The 25,212-nt window shown below is 42.1% G+C and overlaps 2 long non-coding RNA genes across 2 annotated transcripts in view; both read left to right on the top strand.

Moving 5' to 3' along the window:
* The window catches only part of LOC139357146 (uncharacterized), a 38,455-nt gene extending 25,155 nt beyond the window's left edge, over positions 1–13,300 (top strand). The window contains exons 2-3 of the long non-coding RNA XR_011609865.1: positions 6,481–6,868; positions 13,208–13,300. This is a non-coding gene — a long non-coding RNA (uncharacterized lncRNA). The remainder of the gene's footprint in view (positions 1–6,480; positions 6,869–13,207) is intronic.
* LOC139357147 (uncharacterized) overlaps positions 1–25,212 on the top strand; it is a 59,306-nt gene that overhangs the window by 25,716 nt on the left and 8,378 nt on the right. The window lies entirely within an intron of this gene.

Raw genomic sequence — 25,212 nt, 5'->3', positions numbered from 1 at the left:
CAAAGCTGCAAAAGCAATTCAATAAAGGAAAGACAGCCTTTTCAACAAGCAGTGCTGGAGAATTGTGCATCCATAGGCAAAAAACATGAACCTCAACCCACTTTTCACACCTTATTTGTATAAGGTCTCACTATGTTGCCTAGGCTGGTCTTGAACTTCTGGTGTCAATAATCCTCCCACCTCAGACTCCCAAAGTGCTCAGATTACTGGTTAGGCCACCATGCCTGGCCCTATAATATTCTCGAAATGGAAATGTTATAGAAATTGAGATGAGACTAGTGGTTGCCAGGAGTTAAGGAAGGCATAGAGGCAGGAGGAAAGTGGACGTGGTTATAAAAAGGCAACATGACAGATCCTTGTGGTGTTGGAAATATTCTGTGTCTTCACTATGTCAATGTCAATATCCTGGTCATGAAGAGTTTTGCAAAATGTTACCACTGGGGAAAACTGGGTAAAGGGTACATGGGACCTCTATTACTTTTTACAATTACACATAAATCTATAATTTCCTCAACATAAAAACTTTAATTTAAAAATGAGGCTAAGCATAAAAACACTGAACAGTTGTCTATTAAAGCCTAAAGATTCTGTCCATAAAGCAGCCCAATTTTATTTTTGCAAAGACAAATTAAATCAATATCATAAGAAAAAAAAAAAACTTGTGAGATTCTGCTTCAGAAATGATGTAGAAACTTCTATGGGGCCACACTCCTGGACAAGCTCTAAAAAACAATTACCTGAAGGCACTTGACTAAAAGTAGGCAGAAACTGCAGAGAAGGTTGTAGTTGGAAGAAGGGAATGCCTTTTCACTTGAAGGCAGTCCTTAGTCCATACCAGACAGATTGGCTAAAACTTCAGTAGAAATTTACAGTCTTGGCCAGGTGCGGTGGCTCACGCCCGTAATCCCAGCATTTTGGGAGGCTGAGACTGGCGGATCACCTGAGGTCAGGAGTTCGAGACCAGCCTGGCCATGGTGAAACCCCGTCTGCACTAAAAACACAAAAAATTAGCCAGGCATAGTGGTGCGCACCTGTAATCCCAGCTACTCGGGAGGCTGAGGCAGGAGAATCGCTTGAACCCAGGAGGTGGAAGTTGCAGTGAGCCAAGATCGCACCATTGCGCTACAGCCTGGGCAACAAGAGCGAAACTCCGTCTCAAAAAAAACAAAACAAAACAAAACAAAAATACAAAAAATTAGCCGGGCCTGGTAGCAGATTCCTGTAATCCTGTAATCCCAGCTACTCATGAGGCTGAGGCAGAAGAATTGCTTGAACCTTGGAGGTGGAGGTTGCAGTGAGCCAAGATCTCACCATTGCACTGCAGCCTGGGGGACAAGAGCAAGACTTCATCTCAAGAAAAAAAAAAAAAAAGGAAAAGAAAAGAAATTTGCAGTCTTACTGGCTTGAAGAAACAGATGACAGAATTCAAAGTGGCCACAGCAACTGGAAACTGAGGGAAAAACCTCAGAAAGGAGACAGTCACAGAGGAGTGGCCTCCAATTCTACAAAAAACCCTGCATGTAAGAATTCTGCAAAAAACCCTGCATATAAGAATTCTGCACACAACAGTGGCTCCCCTGGAGACAGTGAAAAGCCCCAGAGGCACAGGGTGCCACCTTTTACATTTCAGCTGGGCAGCAAGGTGGGTGGGCACAGTGGATGCTCACCCCTCTGCCACAGTTACAGCATTACAGGCCAAGCAGGAAGACGTCATGGCTTATGATGTGAAAGAATCTTGATGGTTTTTACTCTAAATTTTCTAAAGTTTTCACAAATGCAATATTTTTACTTAATACTTTAAGCATATATGACACTATGACACTTTGGTTTTATTCCTCCCTTCATAATGTTTTTCTCTTAAGCCTTTTTTTTTTTTTTTTTTTTTTTGCAATGACTTCCTGTTTGAAAGCATACTTTTGCTGCTTGCTGTGTTTTGGGCAGCCAGTCTCTTCTGATGGCTCTGGTGTCTCTAGCTGCATGTGTGGCCTCAGGACAGTAAAGATCTGGGTCTGGGTTTAGGGTGTGTTGGAGCCAGAATCACAGATCACAGCTTTGTGAGGGTGGACAGAGCCCTGGCAGTTCTGGCTTATAGCCAAGGTGCTGGGCATACAGGCACCCATTAAAAAGTGGATACATTTGGGGAAAGAAAAAAAAAAGAAAGAAAAAAGAATTCTGCATATAAACTCTGCTCAAATCTCTGGCTGATCTCTAAACCACATATGCAGAACATATCCAAAGAGTTCAGCCATGGATGAAAGAGCTACACAAAGATTTCAGCTGCTGCCAACTGCAAGGAAGTTTGTGTTTAGAGTCTGAGGCAGGACTAATTAACTTCCTGTTAAAACAGTCAAGACATTTGATAGAATAGAACAGAATCTGAAATCTCTACAATGTATCATTTACAATGCCATGAATAAAATCCAAAATTACTAGACATAGGAAGAAAAAGAAATTGTATTGCAGGCTGACTAGAAGATTTCCCACATACTGAGTTAGCAAAGATTTTTAAAACAGCTATTGAAACTGTGTTCAAGAGCATAAAGGGGCCGGGCGCGGTGGCTCACGCCTGTAATCCCAGCACTTTGGGAGGCCGAGGCGGGCGGATCACGAGGTCAGGAGATCGAGACCATCCTGGCTAACACGGTGAAACCCCATCTCTACTAAAAATGCAAAAAATTAGCCGGGCGAGGCGGCGGGCGCCTGTAGTCCCAGCTACTCGGGAGGCTGAGGCAGGAGAATGGCGTGAACCCGGGAGGCGGAGCTTGCAGTGAGCCGAGATCGCGCCATTGCACTCCAGCCTGGGCGACTAAGTGAGACTCTGTCTCAAAAAAAAAAAAAAAAAAAAAAAGCATAAAGGAAAATATCCTATAATTAATTTTAAAAAACAGGATATATAAACATAGAGATCACAAGTATTTCAAAAAATCAAACAAATTCTAGAGCTGAGGCTGGGCATGGTGGCTCATGCCTATAATCCCAGCACTTTGGGAGGTGAAAGAGGAAAGATCACTTGAGCCTAGGAGTTCCAGACCAGTCTGGGCATTAGAGTGAGACCCTGTCTCTATTTAAAAAAAAGAAAAGAAAAGAAAGAGAAAGAGAGAGAGAGAAAGAAAGAAAGAAGAAGAAGAGAAAGAAAGAGAGAAAGAGAGAAAGAGAGAAAGAGAGAAAGAAAGAAAGAAAGAAAGAAAGAAAGAAAGAAAGAAAGAAAGAAAGAAAGAAAGAAAGAAAGAAAGAGAAAGACAGACGGAAAGAAAGAAGAAATTCTAGAGCTAAAAAATAAAAAACCAAAACAAAATATGTAATGGATGGTCTTAATAGAAGACTAGAGAGGGTATAAGAATCAGTCAACATAAAGACAGATCATTAGAAATTATGAAATTTCAGGAACAGAGAGAAAAAAGATCGGGGAGTGAAAAAGAAAGACAATAGAATTGGGGCTTAGTGACCTATGGGACAATATAAACATTTCTAACATATGAGTAATTACAGTCCTGGGAGGAAAGAATGGAATAGAAAAAATATTTGTGGAAATAACAGCTGAAAAACTTTCAAGTTTGTAGATTCAAGAAGCTCAGTGAACCCCAAGCAGAACAAATACAAAGTAAACCACATCTATAGTGTCTTTGTAAATTTTCTAAAAAGCAAGGATGAAAGAAAAATCTTAAAAACAAATTTTAAAAATCAATACATTATAAACAGGGGATTACAATACAAATGACCACTGACTTCTCATCAAAAGTATTTGTTTTTTAAGTGTTTCAAAGTGAGTGTCTTAGGTGTAATTCAATTTTAGCATACCACCAGCCAAAAACCAACCAAACAAACAAAAAACAGTTGGACATGTGTCCATGATGCCAAGCCCTTGACATAATTATTGGGAATTTATTATTTGGTCACATCCTTCAAAATAGATCAAAGAGCAAATTATTTCACAGTAGACTGACAAAAACCTAGTTGCTTAAGCAAATAAAACTGTGCCTTCAGTATATAAATAAGTATTAGCACCAGGTTGTCATATCAGCTCTTGAAAACCCAGGGTAGAAAGGATTGGTAGCAGAGAGTTTAGAAAAAAGATAGCTGATTAAATTGGATTATCATCCTGGCATCCCCTTCTTCTAATCTTTAGCCAGTGCTGTCTCCCTGGGGGCTTATTTTCTTTATATTCTTTGGATAACAGAAGTGTTAGTTTTCAGGTAATATTGACCTGATCCAGGACTAGAGTCAGATGACTTAAAAGAAAATTTTATAAGTCTCTTCAGGATCAAGATCAATGATTAAAAAAAAAAAAAGAAAGGTAACAATAGAGATTTCTGAAATTGAAGTTTTCATCAGAGACATTCAAACAAATGAACTTATAGAGCTATTTTAAAGCTATCTTCACAATGGTTAGAAATAGAAAGCAAAAAATCAAATATAAAACATAAATCAGAAGTGGAATTGAGTATGTTATAGTGAATCTTACAAAATTTAACAACCTATAAGGATAAAAACATCTCAGGGGACCAAAGATAGAACCTCTTAGAATGGCTGTATTCTCAACAACCTTTCACATTAAAGTTGTAAAACCTGATTCTAACAATGGCACTGGACTGAAGGTGTTAAGCTTTTGAATTCTCAAATCTGTATTTCTTGTTCTGTCTTTTCTTCCTGACTCTAGATTGACATTCACCACTGTCTCATGGTCAGAGGAAGTATGTTACTGAACAGTATTTTCCTAACTTCAGTCATTCCAGCACGGTTGTCTCATGTTTTGCCATAAGTGTACAATCCTTGTACTATTATTTACTAGTTTTCTTTAAGTTGACTCACATTTTTTACTTGTATGTAATTGAAAACCGTAGCTGCAATGAGAAAAGCAGTGCAATTAGTCATCAATAAAATTATAGAGAAATAAATGTAATATAAAACATAATTATTATGTTCTAATTAGATGTTGTTGTCTTCCAAAGTCTGACACCTGTTCTGTCTTAGATAAAACAAAAAGTATCCGATGTTAAATAACATTAACATCAGACTGAGCCTTTCTGCTTGATACAATTAGAAAGATTTTTACAGGATTAAATGAAAACTGAAAACCTAAAAAAGAAGAGAGGGAGAAGAGAAAAATGAGCATGGTCCAAAGTTGCACTCAAATATCAACAGAAAAAAAATTCTAATGTAGTATTAACAAGAATGGAGGCATGACTAGAATTGAACAGTTAAAAATATTTATACATATTCCTTGAGTCATGCTCTGTCTTCACCTCCATGTTCCCTTTGATTATTCTTTGAATAGAGAATATCATATTTGCAATGAAAGGAAGTAAATTAAAATAATCAGAACAGTGGCACTTATAAAATTCTGCAAAATGCAATAAAAAGTGCTTATATTTGGTAGAAATTCTTCTGGATAAGTTCGATTTTTTTGTTTGTCTGACAATGTACAGAATCTAATTTTCTCGAAGGGGAATTAACTATATTTACTGTGCTTTCAGATAAGTTTAATACTTCCTTTTACATTTTGAATAAGGTATATAACCATTGCAGACTTAATAAGGTTAAACTAACAACTGCTGGCAAAATTTAAACAGTTGACTTCAGATTGATCTTTATTCTACATAAATAATTTAAAAGTCATTTTATAAAGGTTATTCAACAAGAGAATTAAACGAAATCTATCAAGATTTTATTTTATTTTATTTTATTTTATTTTTTATTTTTCTTTCTCTTTTTTTGAGATGGAGTCTCACTGTGTCGCCCAGGCTGGAGTGCAATGGCGCGATCTGGGCTCACTGCAAGCTCTGCCTCCCGGGTTCACACCATTCTCCTGCCTCAGCCACGCGAATAGCTGGGACCACAGGCACCCTCCACCACGCCTGGCTAATTTTTTGTATTTTTAGTAGAGACGGGGTTTCACCGTGTCAGCCAGGATGGTCTTGATCTTCTGGCCTCGTGGTCCACCCGCCTCAGCCTCCCAAAGTGCTGGGATTACAGGCATGAGCCACCGCACCCAGCCTAAGATTTTATTTTATTAAATACAATCTACCGAGAGGGAGGGAGAGGGAGAGGGAGAGAGACAGAGAAAGAGAGAGAGAGAGAAAAAACATAAAACAACTTATTTCCAAAAGTTTACTGTGGCATATAGGGTGAAATGGAGAATTGTAATTGTTTTAAAATCTGAAATTATTTTTGTATTGTTCTAATATAATGATATTTTAATATGAAATCCCAATTAAAATATACTGTTATTATCTCATTATAAAAAGAGAGAGCGAGCGAACTGAGGGTTCTGTTGTTGATAATGTCAGAGTAGCTAGTACTATGATAACTCTCCCACAGAAAATAATGATAAATTCTGGACAAAATGTGACCAACTATTTGAAGACACTGGAGAGGGACCGAAAGCAGGCAGAAATTAGAAGGGATTTCAAAGTTAAATGAGGGGAACCAAACTAATTTGATGGGATCTACATTTATCCATATTTTTCTATGTCTTTGCAGCCTGGGGCAGTTAGAACTCAAGCAGAAGTATGCAGTCTTATTTGCTGGAGGTGTCAAAGACTGGGATTTCAGAGCTGCAAGAGTGGCTAGAAGTCTAAAGTGAAATCTGAGAAAAAAGCCATGAAAGAGGGAGTCCCCAAATCTGCATATAAATTCCTGTCAACTAGTTGGCTGACCCCCAACCTGTGCATGTACAGAGATCATTTCAAGGGGCCCACTGGAAAGCAATAGTTGAAAGGATGAGAGAACTGAGTAGATATGCCAGCTACTATCTACTGCAGGAGAGAAAGAGTTTGAGTGCTGCATAGTTAAAAGACTCAGTAAACACCGTGGTCTTTGAATAGGCTCACACTGAAAAATCATAAAATCAAGACTGCACAAGGTTAAGGTGATCTGCCAGTAACTTAATTATCTGCAGAACAAATATCAACACTCTTCAGAGAAATCTAATAGAAATCAGAGTCTACAAAATGTCACCCAAGATGTCCATTATAAATATGAAATTACTAGACCTGTAGAAAAACAGGAAAATTTGACCCAGACTCAAGAATAAATAAATTTGAATAAATAAAATAGTCCCCCTCCTTATCCTTGAAGGATATGTTCCCAGACCCACAGTAGTACCTAAAACCATGAATAGTACCTGCTATGGTTTGAATATGTTACCCAAAGTTCATATGTTAGAACCTTAATCCCCTGTGCAGCAGTCTTGAGAGGTGGGTCATTAAGAAAGTAATTAGGTTGTGAGAGCTCTGCTATCATGAATAAATAGTGCTGGAATGGGAGTGGGATCCTGATAGAAAGAGTAAGTTTGGCCTGATTTTCTGTTTCACTTGCTTGCTCACCATGTGATGCCTTCCACCTTGGAATGACTCTTGTCAGATGCCAGTGCCATGCTCTTGGACATTCCAGCCTCCAGAACCATGAGCCAAATAAACTTCTGTTCCTTATAAATTACCCAGTCTGTGGTATTCTGTGATAGCAGCAGAAAATGAACTAAGACAATACTTAATGTTATCTATACACTCTTTTTCCTATATATAAATACCTATGATAAAGTTGAATTTATACATTAAACACATTACTCTTGTGCTTTAGGCTCATTATTAAGTAAAATAAGGACTACTTGAATGTAAGCACTGCAATACCATGACAATAGACCTGATAACCAAGATCTCTAGTAGTAGGTAGTATATATAGTGTGGATATGCTGGACAAAAGGATGATTCATTTCCCAGGCAGAATGGAGTGAGATGGTGCAAAATTTCATCAAGCCTTTGAGAATGGCATGCAATTTAAAACTTATATTATTTATTTCTGAAATTTCCCATTTAATATTTCCAATCTTAGTTGACTGCAGGTAGCTGAAACTGTGGAAAGTGGAACTGCAGAGGAGAAGGGACAATGGTAATGGCTGAAATTTTGCCAGATTTAGTGAGACATACCACTTTACAGATATACAAAGCTCAGCAAACCCAAGCAGAAGAGACACAAAGAAAACCACATTTAATCACAGTATAGTCAAACTACTGAAATCAAAGAGAAAAATAATTTCTTTCTTTTTTTTTTTTTGTTTTTTGTTTTTGTTTTTGTTTTTGAGATGGAGCCTCGCTCTGTCGCTCAGGCTGGAGTGCAGTGACTTGATCTCAGCTCACTGCAACCCCCGCCTCCCAGAGTCAAGCAATTCTCCTGCCTCAGCCTCCCGAGTAGCTGGGATTACAGGTTCACACCACCACGCCCAGATAACTTTTGTATTTTTAGTAGAGACGGGGTTTCACCACATTGGCCAGGTTAGTCTCAAACTCCCGATCTCAGGTGATCTGCCCACCTCGGCCTCCCAAAGTGCTGGGATTACAGGTGTGAGCCACTGCACGTGGCTGAGAAAAAGAATTTCTTGAAAGCAGCCAGAGGAAAAGGAAAACACATTACATACAGGGGAATGACATTAAGAAGGACTGCCAGCTTCTCACCTAAAGCAATGGAGGCCAGAAGGTGATGAAACAACATCTTTAAAACGCTAGGGGAAAAAATTTCTGCCAAAAACTCAATATGGAGTGAAGGTATCATAAAAAATGGGGCATAAGGTAAGACGTTTTGAAATATCAGGGCGATAAAACTCATCAACAGTAGACATATAGTACAAAAACATAAAGAGTTTGTCTGGCTGAAAGAAAAGACATTATATGAAATTTGGATCTACTGAGCGGAACAAAGAGAATAAGAAATGATAAATGTGCAAATAAATAGAAAAGGCTAACTCTCTTCTTTCATTCTTTCTTTCTTTAGAGACAAAGTCTCACTCTGTCACCCAGGCTGGAGTACAGTGGTGCCATTATAGCTCACTGCAGCCTTGAACTTCTTAGATCAAGTGATTCTCCTGCCTCTGCCTCCCAAATAGCTGGGACTACTGGCACACACCACCAGCCCTGGCTAATTTTTTTTTTTTATTTTGTAGAGACAGGATCTGGCTATGTTGCCCAGGCTGGTCTCAAACTACTGGCCTCAAGTGATCCTCTTTTCTCAGCCTACCAAAGTGCTGGGATTATAGGCATGAGACACCATACCCTGACTTTTTTTCTTTCTTAATTTCTTTTAGAAAGCAACTGATTGCTGAAAGCAAATAATATTGTATTATGGGATTTTAACATATATAAAAAGCATATATGACAACAATAACAAAATAATGAGGAAAGTAAACAAAATTATACTATTACCAGGTTCTCAATTTTATGTGAAGTGGTGCCATATTAACTCAGAATGTACTAATAAATTAAGAATCCATATTGTAATCCCTAAAGCAAGTATGAAAATAATACAAGAGGTATAGTTAAAAAGCCAGTAGAACAACTAAGATTGAGTACTAAAAATATGTGATTTACCAGAAATAAGGATGGGAAGGAGAAACAAAGGAACAAAAAATATTCGAGACTATTGGAACTTCTACAAAACAGTAGAATTTAATTCAACATACTGATAATTATATCAGATGTAAATGTATTAAACACATCCATTAAAAGGCTGTGACTGTAGACTGAATGAAAAAGGAAGACCCAGGCCAGGCACAGTGGCTCATGCCTGTAATCCCAGCACTTTCAGAGGCCAAGGAGGGTAGATCGCCTGAGGTCAGAAGTTTGAGACCAGCCTGGTCAACATGGTAAAACCCTGTTTCTACTAAAAATACAAAAATTAGCCGGGCGTGGTGGTGTGTGCCTGTAGCCCCAGCTTCTCAGGAGGCTGAGTCAGGAGAATCGCTTGAACCCGGGAGGTGGAGGTCACAGTGAGCCGAGATTGCACCACTGCACTCCAGCCTGGGTGACAGAGTCAGACTCCATCTCAGAAAAAAAGGAAGACCCACTGTGTGCTGCCTAAAAGAGGCTCACTTTAAATGGAAAAGCATAGGTTGAAAATAAAAGGATAAGGAAAGATATACCAGGTAGACAGTAAGTATAAAAAAGTAAGAGAGGCTATGTTAATGCCAGACAAATTAGGCTTCAAAACCAGAAAGTATTATCAGAAACAAACAGACACATTTTATAATGATAAAAGGGTTAAGTCACCAGGAGGATCTATCAGTCCTAAATGGCAACATAGAGAAGCCCTGTCTCTACAAAAAATTTTAAAATTAACCAAGTATAGTAGTACACACCTATAGTTGCAGCTGCTCGGGAGGCTGAGGTAGGAGGATTATATGAACCCAGAATTCAAGGCTGCACTGAGCCATGATGATGCCACTGCACTCCAGCCTGGGCAAGAGAGTGAGACCCTGTCTCAAAAAAAAGTAAACAAACCAACAGAATTTGAAGAATTTGAAAATCACAATCAAGAAACTTTAATTACTCAATTGATATTTATAACACATTTCACCCAGTAACTATAGAATAGCAAAATATACATTATTTTCAAGTGCAAATGGAACATTCATCTAGATATACCATACCATGTGTTAGGTCAGAAATAAATCTTAATAAATTTCAAAAGAAATTCTAATTGTGCATAATATATTTCTTAACCACAGGGAATTAAATTAGAAATCAATACCATTAAGATATCTAGAAAAGGCTCAAATATTTGGAAATTAAACAGCACACAATTAAATAATCCATGAGTCATAAATTATAAGGGAAAAAATATTTTCTGAATGATGATAAAAGTACATTAGAGGACCTGGTGCGGTGGCTCACACCTGTAATCCCAGCACTTTGGGAGGCTGAGGTGGGAGGATCACCTGAGGTCAGGAATTCGAGACCAGCCTGGCTAACATGGCAAAACCCATCTCTACTAAAAATACAAAATTTAGCCAGGGGTTGTGGCGGGTGCCTGTAATTCAAAGAGAATCACTTGAACTGGGGAGGTAGAGGTTGCAGTGAGCCGAGATTGTGCCATTGCACTCCAGCCTGGGCGACAGAGTGAGACTCTGTCTCAAAAAAAAAAAAAGAAAGAAAAAGAAAAACAGTACATTGGAAAAGGCAAAATGAAACTATGGTGATAAAAATCAGAATAGTGATTGTCAATGGAATATGGGGATTAAGTCAAACATGGCATGAGGGATGACGTTCTTGAATTAGCAAAGGTGTGACTTTAACTGTTTTTGAGGACAGATTGTCTGAACCAATAGGCAATGATGCCACTGTGTGCTATTAGTGCCATTATTATTATTATTATTACTATTTTTTGAGACGAAATCTCGCTCTTGTCTCCCAGGCTGGAGTGCAATGGCAAAAGGCGTGATCTCGGCTCACTGCAACCTCCGCCTCCTGGGTTCAAGCTATTCTCCTGCCTCAGCCTCCCGAGTAGCTGGGATTACAGGTGCCTGCCACCACACCTGGCTAATTTTTGTATTTTTAATAGAGACAGTGTTTCACCTTGCTGGCCAGGCTGGTCTTGAACTCCTGGCCTCAGGTGATCTGCCCACCTTGGCCTCCCAAAGTGCTGGATTACAAGCGTGAGCCACGTGCCCAGCCTATTACTGCCATTATTATGTCTCCAGCCAAGACTTTTCCTCTGAATGCCAAATTCATATGTTTAATAAGCAACTTGATGTCACTTTGAATGTAACGTATCAATAATGGGACTCGTGATTCCCTCCTTACATCTACTTGTCTCCAAATCTTTTCCACTGCAATAAATGGCATTATCATTTACCCAGTTGCTTAAGCCAAAGACCTAAGCAGAGTCTTGCTCTGTCGCCCAGGCTGGAGTGCAGTGGCACAATCTCGGCTCACTGCAAACTCTACCTCCCGGGTTCACACCATTCTCCTGCCTCAGCCTCCTGAGTAGGTGGGACTACAGGCGCCCACCACCACCCCTGGCTAATTTTTTGTGTTTTTAGTAGAGACGGGGTTTCACTGTGTTAGCCACGATGGTCTTGATTTCTTGACCTCGTGATCCACCTGCCTCGGCCTCCCAAAGTGCTAGGGTTACAGGCGTGAGCCCTCGCCCCTGGCCAATTTCTCTCTGTTTCTTATGTTTCACATCTAATCTGTCACCAAATACTGTTGATTCTGCTTCTAAGGTACAGTAGTTTCTCTTTATCCTCAGTTTTGCTTTCCATAGTCTTAGTGACCCACAGTTAACCTCAATTTGAAAATATTAAATAGAAAAATTCCAGAAAGAAATAATTTATACATTTTGGGGGGCCTGGCATTTAATTTTTTTTTTTTTTTTTTTTTTTTTTTTTTTTGAGATGGAGTCTAGTTCTGTCGCCCAGGCTGGAGTGCAGTGGCGGGATCTCGGCTCACTGCAAGCTCCGCCTCCCGGGATCACGCCATTCTCCTGCCTCAGCCTCCGGAGTAGCTGGGACTACAGGCGCCCGCCACCACACCGGGGTAATTTTTTTGTATTTTTAGTAGAGAGAGGGTTTCACCATGTTAGCCAAGATGGTCTCGATCTCCTGACCTCATGATCTGCCCGCCTTGGCCACCCAAAGTGCTGGGATTACAGGCATGAGCCACCGCGCCCGGCCGGCAATAAATATCTTAATTTTTGTTTCATTTTTATGATGACAAATAATTTTCAAGTTTATTTTCTTGCTTGTTTGTTTAAATACAAAGTTAAACTACAAACAGGTACGATCAAGACATTGTATCTCACATTTACACTCCCATCAGATCCTCTTCCAATTCACTGACCACTGACTAGGCTAGTGGGGGGTGGGGACGAAGGCTTTTTTAGGTAGCACCGTGGTGAGGCCTGGGGTGGGGCTGGGGGGAATCAAAAAGGAGGACAGGCTCTCATACCTGTCTCCATTCACATTTACCTGGGACCAGGGTAGGCAGAAGATACCAGGTCATGGCTCCGGAGCCCTGTCCCCCTGGACTGCAGGGACAGTGAGTGAGAATCAGTCTAAATTGTGTGCCATTCTGAGTAGCATGAGGAAATCTTGTGCTGTCTTATTCCATCCCACCTAGCACATGAATCATCCTTTGGTGCATATATATCCACACTATGTATGCTACCCACCCGTGAGCCACTTAGTAGCCATCTCAGTTATCAGCTCAATCATCAGGTCAACTGGACGTATTGTAGTGCTTGTGTTCAAGTAACCCTTATTTACTTAATAATGGCTCCAAAGTGCAAGAGTACTGGTGCTGGCATATTATATAATAGTTCTATTTTATTATTTGTTATTATTGTTAATCACTTACTATGCCTAATTTATAATTAAACTTTATTATAGGCATGTCTTAAAAAAAGCATATATAGAGTTTGATACTATCTGCATTTGCAGGTATCCACAGAGGAACTTGGAATGTATCCCCTGAGGATGAGGAAGGACTATGAATATGGCAAATCCATCTACATCTTTTCTCTGCTACTATCATTCTAGTGTAAACCATTATCACTCTGAGTGCTCCAGTGACTTCATAAGCCAGAGCAGATTTTTAGAAAAGTAACTTGGTTTGTGTTGCGTTCCTGTTCAAAAAGTCCTTTATCAGGTTTCCAGTGCCCCAGGTACTATGTGATCCGGCCTCTGCCCACCTCCCCCATCTCATACCAATGCCCCACCTGATTAATGTGATCAGCACAGGAACATCTCAAAACCACCTTGAGGCCTTTGTGCATGCTATTCTGTCTGTGTGAAATGATCTTTGTGCTCTGATTCTTTCTCAGTCTTAAGTCTTTCTAAGTTTAAATGTTACCTCCCTTAGGTCCTATATTATTTTCAGAGTGGTCTCCCCTAAATCATATTATATTCTCTATCAGTGCTGTGGATCGAATGTGTTCTCCAAAGTTCACGTGTTGGAAACTTAATCCCCAATGCAGCAGTGTTGAGAGGTGGGAGCTTTAAGAAGTGATTAGGTCCTGAGAGCTCTGCCCTCACACATGGATTAACGGTGATGTTGCAGGAGTGGGTTAGTTACTGTGGGAATGGGCTCTGGATAAAAGGATGAGTTTGGTCTCCTTTTATCTCTTGCTCTCTCTCACTCTCTTTTACTCTGTGATGCCTTTTACCATGTTATGCAACAGGAAGGCTCCCACCAGATATGGCCCCTTGATCTTGGACTTCCCAGCCTCCAGGACTGTGAGCCAAATAAATTTATGTTCATTATAAATTACTCAGTCTCAGGCATTCTGTTATAACAAAACAAAGTGGGCCAGGTGTGGTGGCTCATGCCTTTAATTCCAGCCCTTTGGGAGGCCAAGTTGAGAGAATCGCTTGAGCCCAGGAGTTCAAGACCAGCCTGGGCAACATAGTGAGACCCTGTCTCTGAAAAAATCCAAACAAAACCATAATAGACTGAGACACTCGGCATTCTATTTATTTTCACCACAGTTCCTCTCAGAATCTGAAATTTTTATAGTTATGTGTTTATAACATCTCGCCTACAATACCCAACACACACACACACACACACACACACACACACACACACACACCCCTACCTAGAATGTAAACTCAGGAAAGCAAAGACCCTGTCCAATTCATAGCTTTCATATCGGTGTGGTGGCCTGTGTATCCTGAATGTTGAATGAATTCAGTTAAGGAATACCAGGGGATGCCAAGACAGCCAACTGAGTTTCCTGGTTGTACTATTTGTAACAGTCTTCTTTTTGTTAAAACCTACTAACTGTTCTTTTGTTTTAGTTAAAAAAAAAAATGCTGGGTTTGTTACTCTCATTTTTGACAGCTATAAAAAGGAGAAATTAATCCACACAATCTCACACAATCTGGGAGGAAAAATAAACTTCTGTACTAGGCCTCTCAAGGCTCTTTCAGACAGACAGAGAAACAAAGATGGACAAAGAACGGAGATGGACTAAGAAGCTGAATCATCTCCCTGCCTCTTGTCTCACTCCCACCACCACAACCCACCTACCCAGCCCAGACTTTCCCTAGCCTTGATTACACACATGTGACTGTATAGTTCCCTTGTTTGCAATTCCTCAATGACTTTTCATCAAATATTGAATACAAACTCAAGAATTTCAGCCCAGGCCATTTATTAATCTTTAGTTCTTTGTTCTTGCCAGTGACTCAGCCTGCTTTTCTTTTCTTCTTAAAATTCCACCATCCATAATCCTCCATTGCTTCAATTTCTTTTTTTCCTTTCCCAAGGCTGGCTATGGAATGGGTCACATTTCCCTAGCAACCCATGTAGGGTAGATGTAGAGGATCGAAAAATGCTACCCCAAAATGTGTCACTTTGACATAAAGATTATTTTGAGCTGGAAACAAATGAGAATCAACAGATGTGAAACTGCCATTGCAAAATTGTAGCTGAGGCAATGAAAGAGGTCTGATCTAACCAACTCATCTGCCTTCTAACCTCCAAGCTGTCCTTGTTCATTCCTGGGTATAAACTGAACTAACTTTGAGAATAAATTAGTCTATGGTTTAAAACAAAGACGATAAAAGCCCTTTCCCAAAACAAATCTCTTTCTTGCCTGGGGACTAGACTGCCTTTGTAGGACTAACAAATTAGCTGCAAGATTAGAAATTATGGTTTAGGATTCATGCAGATGAAGGCTACAAGATTCCTTTCCTCCCTAAACTGCTCCTAAGATCAGTCCTTGAGATATTTTGCAGACCCTGCACTTGATGGGTCAGCTGGCACCACCCAGATCAATTAACTGGCTCATCTGATCTTGTGTTCCCCACCCAGGACTGACTCAGCACAAGAGAACAGCTTCAAGAGAACCTACGATTTTATCTCCTACCTATCTAACCAATCAGCACTCCTGGCTCACTGTCTCCCCCCAACCCCACCCACCAAATTGTCCTTAAAAACTCTGATCCCCACCTGGGCGCAGTGGCTCATGCCTATAATCCTAACACTTTGGGAGGCTGAGGCAGGTAGATCACTTGAGGTCAGGAGTTGGAGATCAGCCTGGCCAACATGGTGAAACCCCATCTCTACTAAAAATACAAAAAAATCAGCTGGGTGTGGTGGTGCATGCCTGTAATCTCAGCTACTCAGGAGGCTGAGGCAGGAGAATTGCTTGAACCCGGGACGTGAAGGTTGCAGTGAGCCAAGATTATGCCACTGCACTCTAGCCTGGGTGACAGAGCAAGACTCTGTCTCAAAATAAACAAACAAACACCTCTGATCCCCAAATGCTGGGGAGTCTGATTTGAGTAATAATAAAACTCAGGTCTCCTGAACAGCCAGCTCTGCATGAATTACTCTTTCTCTATTGCAATTCCCCCGTCTTGAGAAATCAGCTGTGTCTAGGCAGCAGGCAAGGTGAACCCACTGGGCAGTTATGAAATGGGAGAGTTCCCTGATCCCCTCACAGGACTTGTGACAGGGGTGTGGCTTCTTTGCTTGGCTGCCACACACTCAAACCCCTTACGGGATGGGGAGCATGCAGACAGGCAGGTGCAGGAGCTGGGGCAAGCATTTTTGGGCTCCGGCCCCATGGTAGCATCTAGAGCTTTGTTACAGTTAATGCTTTTTTAGCAGTTGCTATCCACAGATGACTGTTAAACCAGCTCAGTGGAGAGTCAGAGTGACAGCCTTTTACATCCTGCCATCTTGGTAGCTGGGGCCTTGTCCAGTGTCCAGGAAAAATCAGGTCACTCGGACTTGAAGGTTGGTGAATGCAAGGATTTTATCGAGTGATGGAGGTGGCTCTCAGTGGGGTGGATGGAGTGGGAAGATGGTCTTCCCCTGGAGTTCAGATGTCCCCCCACCAATATCCTCTCCAACTGTCCCCAGCCAAACTCCTCTTGACATTCAGATGCTCTTTCTCTTCTCCCCTTCTCTGTCACACTGCTCTGTCACTCTTCTGGTCTTCTGTACCTGCTTGTGGAACTTGGGATTTATATAGGCACAGGATAGGGGCGTGGTGAGCCAGAGTGGTCTTGGAAAAGGCAACATTTGAACTGAAAACAGGAATGTCTGTTCCCCTTTTAGGGCCGTGGGTTTCCAGGCTTGAGGGTGGAGCCTTTGTTGGGGAACCACCCTCTTCTACTCAGTATTTCCCTGCCTCCCGTCCATATCAGTTACAGAGGCTGAAAGAAGCCTTTTGGAACTTTACTTATCCAAGCAAAAGCAGACACTTCTGAAAAATGAGGATTTCCATAAATCCCCTCTCCCAGGGAGGTTTTAAGACATTGTGTCACTCACAGACAATTGCTGTCTTGTTTAACATTATTCAGTTTTATGGCCATGAAGACCACAGAGAGTTGATGTTAAAATGGATCTGCACAAACAAACCTTGCCCCATCAGTTTCCTCCATGTATTTGCCTTCTCACAATGTGTCACGCCTGGAAACTCCAAGTCCTTTTCCTTTGTCTTGGTACTTCTGTAACCACCCAGTGGGTCCACCTTCCTGCTGCCTAGACAGAGACAATTTCTCAAGACATGGAAATTGCAATAGAGAAAGAGTAATTCATGCACAGCTGGCTGTGTGGAAGACCATAGTTTTATTATTACCCAAATCAGTCTCCCCTCACAGGACTTGTGACAGGGGTATGGCTTATTTGCTTGGCTGCCATGCACTCAGCCCCTGGCTAACTTCACACAAAGTAGGCTAGAAACAGCAGCCAAAGAGAAACAATAGGTACTTTTTGTCTTGAGTGGGTGATTGCATTTTGACAACTTCCTTCCAAGGAAATGCTTACCTCAAAAAGCTTTTGCTTCAAAAAAGAAACGTCCTCTGAGAAGGCTTATTTGTTTTAATTGACAAATTGAAGCCTGGCCCACATAGCGAAGCCCCATCTCTACTAAAAATAAAATTAGCCAGGCTTGGTGGCGTACGCCTATAGTCCCAGCTCTCGGGAGGCTGAGGCATGAGAATTGCTTGAATCTGGGAGGTGGTGGTTGCAGTGAGCGAAGATCATGCCACTGCACTCCAGCCTGGGCGACAGAGCCAGACTTTGTCTCAAAAAAAAAAAAAAAAAAGTGTAATTGTACTTATTCATGGGGTAGCATTTGATGTTTTGACACATATATCTGTTGTCTAATGATCAAATCAGAATATTTACCTTATCTATCGCCTCATGCATTCACATTTCTTTGTGGTGAGAGCACTCAAAAGCCTGAGCATTGAGTGATTTTTTAAATCACTCATTTTAGACTTAGGGGATCCTTTCCTGAGCTCCCTTAAAGAGTATTTTGTCTCCTAGACTGTTCTGACTCCAGTCACTAAGACTCTTGAAAACAGGGACCAAGTATTCCGATGCCTAGCACAAGAATGGGAATGGAGTGCTGATTCTGAGCACAAACTCTGACCTGAGGTGGCTGCATGGGGCACTGAGAATGGCTGTGATCCTGGAAGGTGGAAGAGCACAGCAGCCACCTAGCAGCTTCTGCTTGATAAGAATTACTTATGGTCACAAATGTGCATTTGCCTTGTCCTGCTGAGCCTTCATCCTCACCAAGAACCATTTAGGTTTCTTGTGTACCATAACAACTCTGTAGACTTTAGGCTTTCCTGCAAGAACTCTTGTTATCCCCCAGGACTCTAGTAAGATGGTCTTCACTGCAGCTTTCAGCACCTGTACCTCTGTGAGGCCCAGCGCCTAATCGAGATGGCCTGGGGAACTCCAGGGTTTCTAGATGACACCCATCAGCTCCCCACACCTCACCCACCATGAATGAGAAGACAGATGAATTCTCCTAGTGCTTTATGGCTGAGTTCGGTTCATCAGTCTCCCACTTTCAGGCAAACGCCTTCTGAAGCTCCCACTGCCTCTGCCTTCAATTCCACATCCCTTTGCATTGATCTCATTCATCAACCAGCAGGTTACCAGGGATTTGTAATTATCCTCAAGAATTTTAGATCCCATGCAAATGACCCACCCAACAGCTTGCCTTCAGACTTCCTTAATGTGATTCTAAAGATGGCCAAATTCCTATCACACCTGAGAACAGTTCCATTTGCATAATGGTCAACTCTAATGACACCACTCAACCTCAGTCTCCTGGCCCTCCGCTTCACTTCCTCTAGGGCTGCTTTATAGTTAAAGAAAACCTGCTGTCCTTTGACCTCTGTGTCTTGTTTCCCAGTAAGTACAGGAGAGTCCATAGAGCTTTAAACTCTCATCTCTGGCCTGGACCTTGGGATACAAGGCTTCAATCTCTCTCCAACCACTAGCCCTTTACTCTCTATGCTGCTGTGCCGTTCCCCCACAACCTCTACCCAAGCCTTCTCTGGCAGCTGAGAGCTGTTGGAAAAAAATTACATGACATTGGAGGCTAATATTACACTCAATTTATGATGTCTAATTTAGGCTGGATTCTCAATACTTCTGTTCAGTGCTTTATAGGATTTCAGGTCAGTTCTGTCCAAAGACAAAATTACAACAGGTTTAGTTGAAGATCTAATTGGCTTTTGTTTGTGATTCGTGAATCAAGGCAGGTTCCATTCTATAAAACAGAATGAGAGCTCCCACGGGGCAATGGCAGAACAGTCGGTTTTGTAAGGTGGGAACAAGGAAGGAAACAGAACAATTTAAAAAAAAAAGTTGATTGGTTAACTTCAGGTTACTTTTTTGTAAAGATTAAGGCAAAGAGGACCTCCTGAATATGCTGATTCAGATAGGCTGGAATGTCCTGCTTCCAGAGAAAAATCTGTTTTTGAATCTACCTGCTACCTTGGTTTCAGTTTGATTATGTGACATTTAGCATGAGTGACTCCATTTTGGTCTGGTCTGGTCTGTTGAGGCCTACTGCAGGAACCTATGTTCTGGGAACTATAGCTTCAGCAAAGGTCTTGGTATTTGTCAATAATGTAAATTATCATTGGACTCACCCTAGACTTGCTCTGGGGATGGACCTGCGGACTGTTCTAAGAGGCCCTCCAGATGATGCTGGGGCAGCTGTTTGAGACTGGTGTTGACCTCCTCCTCTGAGGACTTCCTTGTTCTTCTTTCATCTGTCTTCATTTTCTCTCTTGTTTCACATAATATTTCCCCTTCTGGAAAATTTATCCTAAAGAGATAATTGAAGGAAAAATAAATCTTGGGGCCCCAGAATCACTAAGGTACAGGTAAAAAGTCAAGGTGGGAACTGCTTAGGGCAAACCTGCCTCCCATTCTATTCAAAGTCATCCCTCTGCTCATTGAGATAGATGCATATCTGATTGCCTTCTTTGGAAAGGCTAATCAGAAACTCAAAAGACTGCAACCATTTTTCTCTCACCTACCTGTGACCTGGAAGCCTCCCTCCTTGCTTCAATTTGTCCTGCATTTGTGGATGGAACCAATGTACATCTTACATATATTGATTGATGTCTCATGTGTCCCTAAAATGTATAAAACCAAGCTGTGGCCTGAGCACATTGGGCACATGTCATCAGGTCCTCCTGAGGCTGTGTCACAGGTGCACCTCCTCAACCTTGGCAAAATAAGCTTTCTAAATTAACTGAGACCTGTCTCAGATATTCAGGGTTCACATAACCTAAAATAAGGACAGTTTTATACTTACACATAGATGTTTATTACAGTATTATTTATAACTGGGAAAAACTAGAAAGAAGCCCAATGTCCATGAAATTATTAAGAAAGGACAATGAAGGCTGGGCATGCACCTGTAGTCCCAGCTACTTGGGAGGCCAGGCTTGAGCTCAGGAATTTAAGGATGCAGTGAGCTGTGATCACACCACTGTACTCTGCCTGGGCAACAAGTCAGACACTGTGCCCCTCAAAAGAAAAAAAGGACAATGGACTATAAGTAGCAACTGAAATGATGCTTATTAATGTAAACCAAAAATAAAATTAGAAGGCCCCCCAACCATCTGAATGGACTTCCTCCTCAACCAGGGCTCTTGAAATGTAACCTCAGAGACTGTTTCAGGCTATGATGTGAAGTGGGGGATCAAACATGCCTCATTATACCTCTCCAGCATTAACTCAACACAGACTTTAAGTCTGAAAAGAAACACTTTGCAACCTATTCTCTGAAGCCTGCTAGCTAAAAGCTTCATCTGCATGATAAAACTTTGGTCTCCACAACTTTTTTTTTTTTTTTTTTTTTTGAGACAGAGTGTCACTCTGTCGCCCAGGCTGGAGTACAGTGGTGTGATCTCAGCTCACTGCATCCTCTGCCTCCCAGGCTCAAGCAATTCTCCTGTCTCAGTCACCCGAGTAGTTGGGATTACAGGCATGCACCCACCACGCCTGGCTAATTTTTATACTTTTAGTAGAGACAGGTTTTCACCATGTTGGCCAGCCTGGTCTCGAACTCCTGACCTCAGGTGATCTGCCCGCCTCAGCCTCCCAAAATGCTGGGATTATAGGCATGAGCCACCGTGCCCAGCCGCCACATCTTATCACAACCCAGACATTCCTTTCTATTGATTCCAGGTCTTTAGACAAACTCAATCAATTGTCAACCAGAAAATGTTTAAATTTACCTATAGCCTGGAAGCCCTCCACCCTGCTTCGAATTGTCCCACCTTTCTGAACCAAACCAATGTATTTCTTGAATGTATTTGATTGATGTCTCATGCCTCCCTAAAATGTATAAAACCAAGCTGTACCCTGACCTTGGGCACATGTTCTCAGGCCCTCCTGAGGCCATGGTCACTCATATTTGACTCAGAATAAATCTCTTCAAATATTTTACAGAGTTTGACTCTTTTGGTCAACATTACGTATTTAATCACACAGGGAAATGATTATACTACTATACTAAATAAAAAATTTTTAAAGGAAATATAAAATTGTACATAAAGGCTGGTTTAAGGCTGGGTGCAGTGGCTCACACTTGTAATCCCAGAACTTTGGGAGGCCAAGGCAGGCAGATCACAAGGTCAAGAGATCGAGACTATCCTGGCTGACATGGTGAAACCTTGTCTCTGCTAAAAATACAAAAATTAGCTGGGTGTGGTGGCACATGCCTGTAGTCCCAGTTACTTGGGAGGCTGAGGCAGGAGAATCACTTGAATCTGGGAGGTGGAGGTTGCAATGAGCCGAGATTGCACCACTGCAGTTCAGCCTGGTGACAGAGTGAGACTCCATCTCAAAGAAAGAGGCTGGTTTAAAATGTTGGTTTTAATACCAGCAGTTAGCTATGTTCCATCTCAAACCCCTCTAAAACCACAATAACAGGGGTTTCCTTTGTTATTTTTGAATTTTTGGTAGCCATGGGTGTGTTGCTATGTTTTACAGGCTGGTATCAAACTCCAGGCCTCAAGTAATCCTCCAGCCTTGGCCTCCCAAAGTACTGGGATTACAGGCAGGAACCACTGCATCCAGCCCATTTGTTTCTAAAGTAGAAAATCACAAGAGCAATGAGGGTAGGAGAGGAGACAATTATGAGAGGTGAAGCCAGCTGGACTTCCTGGGATGAATGGGGACTTGGAGAACTTTTCTGTCTAGCTAAAGGATTGTAAATGCACCAATCAGCACTCTGTAAAAAAGGACCAATTAGCACTCTGTGTCTAGCTAAAGGATTGTAAATGCACCACTCAGCACTCTGTATCTAGCTAAAGGATTGTAAACGCACCAATCAGCACTCTGTAAAATGGACCAATCAGCTCTCTGTAAAACGGACCAATCAGCAGGATGTGGGCGGGGCCAAATAAGGGAATAAAAGCTGGCCACCACCAGGGTCAGCAGCGGCAACCCGCTTGGATTGCCTTCCGCTCTGTGGAAGCTTTGTTCTTTTGCTCTTCACAGTAAATCTTGCTGCTGCTCACTCTGGGTCCACACTGCCTTTATGAACTATAATACTCACCATGAGGACTTCATTCCTGAAGTCATCGAGATCACAAACCCACCAGGAGAAACAACTCCAGATGCACCAACTTTTTTTTTTTTTTTTTTTTGAGATGGAGTCTCACTGTGTCACCCGGGCTGGAGTGCAGTGGCCGGATCTCAGCTCACTGCAAGCTCCGCCTCCTGGGTTTACGCCATTCTCCTGTCTCAGCCTCTTGAGTGGCTGGGACTACAGGCGCCCACCACCTCGCCCGGCTAGTTTTTTGTATTTTTAGTAGAGACGGGGTTTCACCGCGTTAGCCAGGATGGTCTCGATCTCCTGACCTCGTGATCCGCCCGTCTCGGCCTCCCAAAGTGCTGGGATTACAGGCTTGAACCACCGCGCCCGGCCTGCACCAACTTTAAGAGCTGTAACACTGCGAAGGTCTGTGGTTTCACTCCTGAAGTCAATGAGACCACGAACCTACTGGAAGGAAGAAACTCCAGACACATCTGAACATCTGAAGGAACAAACTCCAGACACACCATCTTTTTTTTTTTTTTTTTTGAGACAGAGTCTTGCTCTGTCGCCCAGGCTGAGTGCAGTGGCCGGATCTCAGCTCACTGCAAGCTCCGCCTCCCGGGTTTACGCCATTCTCCTGCCTCAGCCTCCCGAGTAGCTGGGACTACAGGCGCCCGCCACCTCGCCCGGCTAGTTGTTTGCATTTTTTAGTGGAGACGGGGTTTCACCATGTTAGCCCATGTTAGGATGGTCTTGATCTCCTGACCTTGTGATCCGCCCGTCTCGGCCTCCCAAAGTGCTGGGATTACAGGCTTGAGCCACCACGCCCGGCCCGACACACCATCTTTAAGAGCTGTAACACTCACCGTGAAGGTCTGCAGCTTCATTCTTGAAGTCAGCGAGACCAAGAACTCACCAACATTAAATTCCGGACGCAATAACACCAGCATTTTAGAAGCTGGAAAATGGTGGAATGGTGAACACCTTGAGATGAATTCCCTAGCCAGCAGTGAGGAAACACTGGCTTACAGAGCAGAATCCCCCCTCCACCCGCAGGAATTTGCAACATCGTGTACCTTTCTGAGTAGTGGCATAGGTGAGTTACAAACAGAGGGAATGATTGAAATTAGGTTTTTTTTTTTTTGAGACAGGGCCTTGCTCTGTCGCCCAGGCTGGAGTGCAGTGGTGCAATCTTGGCTCACTGCAGCCTCTTGCCTCCTGGGCTCAAGCAATCCTCCCATCTCAGCCTCCTGAGATGCGTGCCACCATGCCTGGCCCATTTATTGTATATTTTATAGAGAGGGAATTTCACCACATTGTTCAGACTAGTGAGAGAGTAGAAAGGAAGAAACTGGTCAGGCAGTTAGGGTGGGTCCTCGGTTGAATTCTTTAAACAAAAGAACAGCCTGCAGGTACAGATAAGGGAACTTGCAAAGAGGGGCTTGCCTAAGACATGCCCACAGCTGAACAGATAAGAAAGGCTACACAGGTGACTTTCCCAGTCATGCCTGCAATGGAAAATTCCATCCCCTGACACATGCACAGTAAGGGGAACAAAGCAATATGGAATAGCTCAAGCTAAGAGCCCACATGCACACTAGGAGGATGGGGTGGAGCTAGCAGAAATTTGCATCTTATGCAAGTGAGACATCTAGTCCTCTTCAGTTTCTTATAAAAGCCTTTGCATTTAACTGTAAAAACAGCAACCCTCTTCCAGGCTCCCTCTCCACAGCAGAGAGCTTTCTTCTTTCACTTATTAAACTTTCGCTCCAACTTCACCCTTTGAGTCCAGGCTCCTTACTTTTCTTAGTTGTGAAACAAAGAAATGCAGGTGATACCTGGCAATGAGAAACTGCTACATTGAGGTGCATTGGCAAAACAGTAACATTGTGGTGCACTGGCAAAACTGTAACATTTGAGTGCATTGGCAGGGAAAGGAAACATTGAAAGGGTGAGTAGAATGGACCTCCAAATCTTTACTTTTGTTTGGGGACTTCTTGCCCTCAGTTTTTTTAACTAAACAAAACACTGGGCCCGTCAGCCAGTTAAAAGCTTTTAGAGTGGCTGCCATCCTTACAAGACTCAGGGGACAGGCTTGCTGGAGAGGACTTTCTCAGTCCCCTATTGCCCTCACATGGTGGGACTGTTGGCTCTGTTCCAATCCAGTTTCCTTTGGAAGGAGGTCATGGGGCAACTGAAGGCATCTAGCCAAGGCTATAGGCCCCTGGACAACCTCTGGCCCCCGACAGCCCATCAGGGTGTCAGCACCAGTACTTCCAGACTTCTCTATTGAGAAATTCTATATAAAGAAATTCTCTATTGAATTTCTTTATTTTCTTTTCACAGCTATCATATCTCCTATTCCTTCTTTATATGCTACGTTGAGGGAATTTTTACAGCCTGGGGAGATAATCTTGTTGGGTAAAGTTAGCAAGTGCCTTAGTAACCAAGAGTGTAAATTTTAAAAAATTGCTGCTTCTGTGATTTCCTTGAGATGGGGGGATTTCAAGATTTCAGTCTAAACTTTCACCTAGTAAGGGCCTTTTTGTCCCCCAGTGATAGGCATTCCTGGCACTGTATGTGAGGTTATTTCACCCCAAGTGAATACCCTCTGTTCCATTT

This window comes from Macaca nemestrina, chromosome 11 (genome assembly GCF_043159975.1).
Source record: "Macaca nemestrina isolate mMacNem1 chromosome 11, mMacNem.hap1, whole genome shotgun sequence".
NCBI classification, from domain to species: Eukaryota; Metazoa; Chordata; class Mammalia; order Primates; family Cercopithecidae; genus Macaca; species Macaca nemestrina.
Note: the sequence above shows the minus strand (reverse complement) of the source record. Positions and strands in the feature narration are given on the sequence as shown.